Source organism: Ochotona princeps, chromosome 14, assembly GCF_030435755.1.
Source record: "Ochotona princeps isolate mOchPri1 chromosome 14, mOchPri1.hap1, whole genome shotgun sequence".
NCBI classification, from domain to species: Eukaryota; Metazoa; Chordata; class Mammalia; order Lagomorpha; family Ochotonidae; genus Ochotona; species Ochotona princeps.
Genome location: NC_080845.1, coordinates 60,936,172 through 60,944,239, shown reverse-complemented (window position 1 = coordinate 60,944,239; position 8,068 = coordinate 60,936,172). Strand labels below are relative to the sequence as shown.

Genomic DNA, 8,068 nt, shown 5'->3' with positions numbered 1-8,068 from the left:
TAACTGTAGATACACAAACACAGGCACACGCAAGAATATAGACCATCCCCATTTGACTTAACAATGGTCCAAAATGAGATTTTTTTTCAACTTCTCCCTAATACAAAGGGGACACGCATTTGGTAGACACCATACCTGGGATGTTGAATTTTGATTTTTCCTGGTAGCATGGTGTAGTCCTGCTGATGCTGGGCAGGGACAGGGACAACGGAGCCACCATCGTGAGCGAAGCACCCGAAGTGTTCCATTGTGCTGTGCTGCTGAAGGGTCCACCCACAGGAGGATTGGGGAGGTTTGGGCCATTTCCACTTACACCATTGTCAACTAGCAATGGATTGTAACAGGAAGTAACTGTTCCACTTCCCCGAATTAGCGACTGGAAACAGGGACACCCAGGGAGCCACAAGCACATCAGCACCAGCTCCTGCTTCCTCAGTACCGTTTCCCAACTAGCAGAAGTGCAAAGTCCTAGAGATGTGCCTAATTCCAGCACAGGAGCAAAGAAAACACAAGATGGGCCTGAAACATCTTATAGCATCAGAGGTTAAGAAAATGTTCCCAAAACAAAACAAAACAAAACAACAAAGGTATTTGACAGAAAGTAGGAGCCAGTCTGAAAGAAACCCCAATGACTAAAGTGGAAAAAAGTTGAGTAACAATGAATAAGGAGAGTATCAGATTGCAACACGTAGAATGCAAAAAATTCCCATGTGTACGTGGTGATGTAGATAATGGTTGAAAAATAAATAAATGGGGGAAACGGTTGAAATTCTCCAAATAACCAATTTAGATGGAAAGAGGATTTGAAAAAGTGGCTGTGGCAAGAAGGATCTACCACCCATTGCAGAAGTAAGCAAAGGAGACTCGCAAAGAGATAATCTCCAAGTCCAAGATGTTTACTGACCATCATGGAGGTACTAACACAGGCCAACAAAGCTTTGGATGCTACTCCAAGTGGTGGGTCTTATTTCTCCTGCCTGAAATGAGAGTTGAATTTGGCAACTCACACCTGACCAATGGAGTAGAAACAAACAACCAAACAAAAAACAAAACAAAAAAACCCATTGCAACTTGCTGGAGGAGGAACCTGGTAAGTTGCACCTCAACCAGCTGATCTCAGCTTTCATCAACAGGGATGTTGTCTGGTACCAGACACCCCCTGATATGAGGCAGTGAGTATATGTCATCAGGACTCTTTAAAAAGTTCTTGGAATGAGTGTATGTTTGCTGCAGTGGTTGAGACACCCATGTTTCTTATCAGAGTGTCTGTTCCACTTACAATCCAGTTTCCCATTAACATATGCTTTGGGAGGCAGCTAGTGATGATTCAAGTACTTGAGTCCCTGTCTCCTGCATTGGAGAGCTAGACTGAATGCCAGACTCCTGACTTTTGCCTGGCCCAGCCGTGGAGGATGGCAAGAGGGAACTGATAAGTTAGTAAGCAGTGGAGATTACGAGCTCCTTGATGATGTGCTGTCAGGTTGAACTCCACATCCAAAGATGATCCCACAGGATTACATCACCCAGTACTGCTGTTGTCATCTTAGTTTGTGCAAGCACACCCTATAGTGATCAAAAACAAAAAATTATCTAAGGATGTAGCTCCCAAAATGTGTCCCCATTGTTAAGTGATATGAGACTGTATTTTGCTCAAGTCAATAAAAAGGAGACCATCCTATTGGCAGATTCAGGTGCTTTTGTTACTCCAAGTCAGTCTTCAATAGGGGCTTGGGTACCTAAGGATTTCTCATCGAAATCCTAACACTCTCACTTTTGGAGCTTTGGGGTATTGTGTCCCCCTCCCCCATCGTAAGTGAAGGACTACATGGTGTGGTCTTCAGGTCACTCGCACACAAAGGTGCTGAGCCCAGTGACAAAAATTAGTCACTAAACCGACCCTTTGTTTTGGTATCTTGCTGCACGTTTCCTGTAGAAACACACTTAGCTAAAACAAAACTGCATTCAACGGCAGGCCATAGACGCAAATAGAAGCCTGCGAGACCAAACAAAAACTAGGGATAAACAATAAAATGTTCCCAAAAAAGAACCTTTGTGTAAACTTTCAATTGTTTGCCGGAGAACGAAGCAGGTCAGGGGTTCATAAGGATTTGGCCCACATGGGCTTCAGAAAGGCAGTGTGCCTTCATGAAAATGAGGCAGCTAAGCTGGGAGGAAACTTCACATTCTGAAAAAACCCTGACTCAAATACACTCTGATTATTCCCTGAGGCTCACATGCAGCTTCCTGGAGAAATTATGGGAAACCCACATGGATCTTCACAAATATTTCCTATTGAGAGCTGCCAGACAGGGATCCAGGGCATTCCTTGAGGTAGCAGGACCCTGAGAGGAGATGGGGTCTCCACATGAGACCTTTGGGAGCTGGTGACGTCACTGCTTCCTCAGATGCCCCTACAATGCAGGCGAGCTCAGGACCCGCTTCAAGGTCCAACGTATTTCATCATTTGCTGGGAATCTGGATACTGCCATGGTGACTCAAGGAACGAAAACAAACCAAAACCAACTGGAGGGCAAACCCCCTGAGGGACAGGTGTGTGATGAGGGCACCTTCACTGGAACCCTGAGTGTGAGCCATTTCTCCTTCATGAGATGAAGGAGAAATGGTTTAACAGTCGAAATTTGTGTCCAAATAGCAATATTTGCAGCACACATTGTGTCTTCTGGCTATTTTTTTTTTAATTTATTTATTTTTATTGGAAAGGCAGATATACGGAGAAGAGGAGAGACAGAGAAGAAGTTCTTCCATCTGATGGTTCACTCCCCAAGCAGCCACAATGGCCAGAATTGAGCCAGAAGCCAGGAGCTTCTTCTGGGTCTCCCACACTGGTGCAGGGTCCCAAAGCTTTGGACAATCCTCGACTGCTTTCCCAGGTCACAGGCAGGTCACAGGCAGGGAAGCTGGGCTGCCGGAATTAGAATCAGCGCCCATATGGGATCCTGGTGCGTTCAAGGCTAGGACTTTAGCCGCCAGGCTATCACACTGGGTCATGTCTTCTGGATATTTTTTACGTATTCTATTTCGTATTTATGCCTGTGGCACAATAAAATTATACATCCCTAAAGATGTTCGAAAAGTTCAGGGAAAAATACCTCCTACGAAAAATACTCTACATATTCACATTTTTTGCACCAAAATTAACTCATCTTTTGATTTCATTTACCCATCTACTTTTTTTAAGTATCCTCCTGTCTGTCATTATGAAGTATCCCAGAAATGCAAAAAATGAGTAATGCATAATAAAATGAATGGGCACCTGTGTCCACACTCCCCTAGTCTCCTTATCCTTGTCCATTCCACAATGCTCTGGGTGGCCCAGTAAGGGAGTGGGGACCCCTCACCCCACCCACCTCTCACACTGCCCCGCACCTGACATCTTACGTGATTTATCACGTTTGCTTTACGTGCCTTTGAACGCTCTGTGAATTGTGTCATCATACATGCATTCCTGTGCAATTTGCTTTTAGCCCTTGAGCATTTTGTTTGGGAGGTTCATCCACATCGTGGGCAGTATCTAGGTCACTCTGTCTCACTTTGTAAATGCCCTGCCATTGATTTCTTGCGGCTCCTGTTGATTGGCATGAGGCTCATTGCTTTCGGCAGAGAAACCTGCTCCTGTGAATCCCCTGGTGCGCGTCTCTTGCTCAATCGTGGGTTTTCTTTGGGACACAGAGCCAAGAGAATTCTAGGCCTGAGGACCTGATTATTAGGTCCCACCTTTCAGACTGGGGTGTGACACACATGCTTAGATGAATCACTTCTAAGAAGGCCAAGAGCGTTGGCAGCGTCCAAACCCACCGAAGCCAGACCCTGACGCAAATAGATTTTAAAAAGGAAAACACATGAGGTTCCGTGACTCTGTTAGGCTTTTGGTGGACTTGGGTTTTTTTTAAAAAGGTTTTATTTATTTGAAAATCAGAGAGTGAGATCTCCCATCTGCTGGTTCCTTCCTTGGGGTGGTTGAAACACTGAACCAGGCTAAAGCAAGGAGCCAGGAGCTTCATCTGAATTGGCCTCCTTGGTAGGTGGCGGGAGACCAAATGCTTCAGCCAGCTTCGGTCTCCTTTCCCAGGCCATTAACAGGGAGCTGGATAGGACACAGAGCAGCCAGGCATGGACCAGGAGCCGTATGGGATGCCAGCATCACAGGCTGCAGCTCTATCAGCTATGCCCCTCACCCACACCCTGACTGTTGCGCTGTTTCTTTGTTTAAACCAAGAATGAAAGTCATACTTGGTTTCAAACTAAAAGCATCCAATCCAGACACTGTCAGCAAAGGGAAAGCAAGAGGGCAGGAGGGATGGAAGGAAGCAGGGAGGTTTTGTCTCACTCTGGAATCACTGCGGGCAGACAGCAACCATGCTGGTCCTTCGGGGACTGACTCCAAAGAAGGAAGACTGAGCAAGGGGGGTGGTCAGGGTGCTGTTGTAAGAAGTGTGTGTGTATGTGTGTGTGTGTGTGTGTGTGTGTGTGCACGAGGGCAAGTGCAGACACATATGTATGTGTAAGGGTGAACACATGTGTTGGCCTGTACATCAAAGTGCATGTGTGCTGTGTGCTCCTGTGTGTGTAGAATCACGTGTGTGCCTATGTGAGTGTCCATTGTGATGGAGAAGCACAGAGTGATGCTTGCTGCACACGTCTCTTTCTTAAGTTGAAAAGTTAACTGTACTTAATTATCTGCTCTAATTTTGTCTAAAAGTCAGGGAGGTAGACGAGAGCAAACGATCTCCTACCAGCTGATTCGCTCCACAAATGCCTGCATCTCCCACGTAGGAGTTAGGCATCCTAATGGACCATCCATCACCTGCTGCCTTCCAGGGTGTGCATTAGAAGGAAGCCAGACCCAGAAGTAGAGCTGGGACTGGAACTCAGGCACTTCAATTGGTACCAAGGAGCCAACGCCGTGGTATAGTGGGCTAAGCCACCACCTACAGTTCCATCATTCCATAAGGTCACCAGTTAGAGTTCTGGCTACTCCACTTCTGGTCCAACTTCCTGCTAATGCACCAGGGACAGCAATGGAAGCTGGCCCTGGTGCTTGAGCAGAAAAAGTTCCTGGCTCCTGGTTTCAGCCTGGTCTAGTGCCAGCCACTGCAATTATTGTGGCCACCTGGGGAGTGAAAGAGTAGATGGAACACCTCTCTCTCTCTCTCTCTCTCTCTCTCTCTCTCTCTCTCTAAGTCGGCCTTTTAGATAAATATAATAAATCTCTTTTTTAAAAATGCTGCACTAGGGCCCGGCGACGTGGTCTAGCGGCTAAAGTCCTCGCCTTGAAATCCCCCGGGATCCCATATGGGCGCCGGTTCTAATCCCGGCAGCTCCACTTCCCATCCAGCCCCCTGCTTGTGGCCTGGGAAAGCAGTCGAGGACGGCCCAAAGCCTTGGGACCCTGCACCCGCGTGGGAGACCTGGAAGAGGTTCCTGGTTCCTGGCTTCGGACTGGCGCACACCGGCCGTTGCGGCTCACTTGGGGAGTGAATCATCGGATGGAAGTTCTTCCTCTCTGTCTCTCCTCCTCTCTATATATCTGACTTTGTAATAAAATAAATAAATCTTTTTAAAAAATGCTGCACTAAATGTCTGCCCCTCTATCTCTCTCTATTTAAACTTTCCTTTCTGTTTAGCTGGATAAATTCTCCCAGTTTCTTCTATCAACACTCTTGAGGGACTTTTTAAATAATTTTTTTTTTTTTTTTTTTTTAAATGTCATGGCTATTCAATCACTCTTTTTTTTTTTTTTTTTAGATTTATTTTATTTTTATTACAAAGTCAGATATACTGAGAGGAGGAGAGATAGAGAGGAAGTGGAGCTGCCGGGATTAGAACCAGCAGCCATATGGGATCAAGGCGAGGACCTTAGCCACTAGGCCACACTGCCAAGCCCTTTTAAATAATTTTTTAAGCTGCTTGTGACAGAACAGGAGTGTTGCTTGATTTGTCTTTCTCTGGCTAATGCCTGCCAGTTTTGAGTCATCCAATATATCTACCCTAATGTAAATCCCCCAAGTTGGGATATGGTTTCCTACCATTAGGGATAAGGATGTTGGAAGACATAAATGAACTGAAGTGCTCGCTTTGACAGCACATATACTAAAATTGGAACAATACAGAGAAAATTAGCATGGCACCTGCGCAAGGATAACATGCAAATTCGTGAAGCAATCCACATTAAAAAAAAAAATGAACGGAAAACCTTTAGCAAACCTGGAGTTTGCCAAAAAAAAAAAAAAAAAAAAAAAAAAAAAATCTTTGAGGCTTTAGGGAGGGAGGAGCCTCCAGGCCTGGAGGTGCAAGGTGGCACACGCATGCTCTGCCCAGGCGCCTGGCCTCCACTCTGGGGTTCAGCACAGCCTGAAAACATCCCTGCTGGAAATGCGCCAGCTCAGCACTCACAACCGAGCGGCTGCCCCTGCAAGGTGGGGGATTTTCTTCCCCTTGCGTGGGCAGGTTATTGTTAGACATCTGGAGTGTGACCCTAGACACCCGGTGCAGTTTATTTTAAGCTTCAGCGCGCAGACAATGCCCACATACGCCTGATTGGGAAAGTTCAAAGGCGGAAGAGGCGCTCTCAGAATAGAAACTTTTACTCCCTGTGCTCTCAGTGTGGCCCGAGTATGTGACAGTGGTGACAAGCCACCAGCCCAACCTACCCACAGCACAGGCTGGTAGCTTCCACCCCACGCATCCTGGAGCCACGGCGCCTGGACGTGGAGCCAAGGTCAAAGCTGTGGACAGCCCACACAAATCCATTGAGAAACTTGCTATCTGCAGATTGTGCATACGAATTCTCAGAGACAGAAAGCCGGAGCATTCATATTCCAAACACTCCAGGCCAACAATCTGCCCTTCTGCGCGCACACACACACACACCCTCCTAACGTCCTTATTGTTCAGGGATTCCTTTGCCCAGTATCTCACAGCAGAGTTACCTGCCCTGGAACTCTCTTCAGAGTCCATGCCTCCTGTCTGACACCTCACGTTTCTCCAAGGCAGTGCCTCATCTGTCTTCATGTTTCCAGAGAGGAAGTTAGAGAGCTGATTCTGTAGATAGGCGACTTGAGTATGTTCTGGCTTGTCTAAATTAGCCTCTGCCAAAAGACAAGGACCGTATGTTGTTACTCACTCTCTGAAGCTGAACTATCCATCTGGGTTGTGAGAGCCTAGGAAGGACAGGGGGAGACAGAGAGATTAGTCAACAGGCACTGAAACATGGATGAGTCCTGGTATTAGATACAACCGTGGGGAAACTGTGGCTTACAATCGGTTATTTCAGGGCAACAGAAGGGACGTAGGAAGATCGTCACACATAAAAAGCGATTCACCTATCTAGAGATGGAAATTCAAATGGCCTGAGCAGATCATTAACATGTGCACCCCATAAAAATGTACACGCTATGCATTCATTCATAAGATGCCCAATGAGTGGGCACTTGACCCAGCCATCAAGATACCACCTGGGGTGCCCACATTCCATGATAGAAGGCCTGGGTTCAAGTCCTGGCTCTGCTGCAGATTTTAGCTTCCTACTGACAAGTGATGGCTCAGGTGCTCGGCTCCCTCTCATTCACAAGGCTCCCGGGAAGGAGTTCCAGGCTCCTGGCTTAGTTCCGACCCCACCCCAGCCTCTGCGGGCATTTGCAGAGGGAACCAGAGAATGAGAGAATACTTTCTCTCCACCTTTCACAGGAATAAAGTAAACAATTTTTTTGTTTGTTTTACTGGTTAGACAAATAAGCAAACAAATAAATGGATGACTGCTGGGAGCAGTCTCATTACCTGGCTAGCCCGGGCATGAAGAGCTCCCCGAGCCCTCTTTACAGTCCTCAGTGGTTCCACTGGCAGAGCAGAAGCATTCGATGCTCTAGCACCAGTAAGGCCAATGCCACATTCCTGTATCCACTTAGAAGCCCTGTAGACTTTCTGTCCCCTGTAACTCTCAAGCAAACTTTCAGCTCTGAGGTTCAGGAAGCCTTTGGGACTTTGAGGAAAGCGGCTGAGGACACACACATTTGCTCACAGAAACACTCTATATTGCTCAAATTGTCAA

At 46.7% G+C, this 8,068-nt stretch overlaps 1 non-coding gene across 1 annotated transcript; it reads left to right on the top strand.

Annotated features, from left to right (window-relative positions):
- The first annotated feature begins 6,087 nt into the window (after positions 1–6,087).
- Positions 6,088–6,194, top strand: LOC118759985 (U6 spliceosomal RNA). Its single transcript, XR_004996509.2, has one exon. It is a non-coding gene; the product is annotated as a U6 spliceosomal RNA (small nuclear RNA).
- The last annotated feature ends 1,874 nt before the right edge of the window (positions 6,195–8,068 follow it).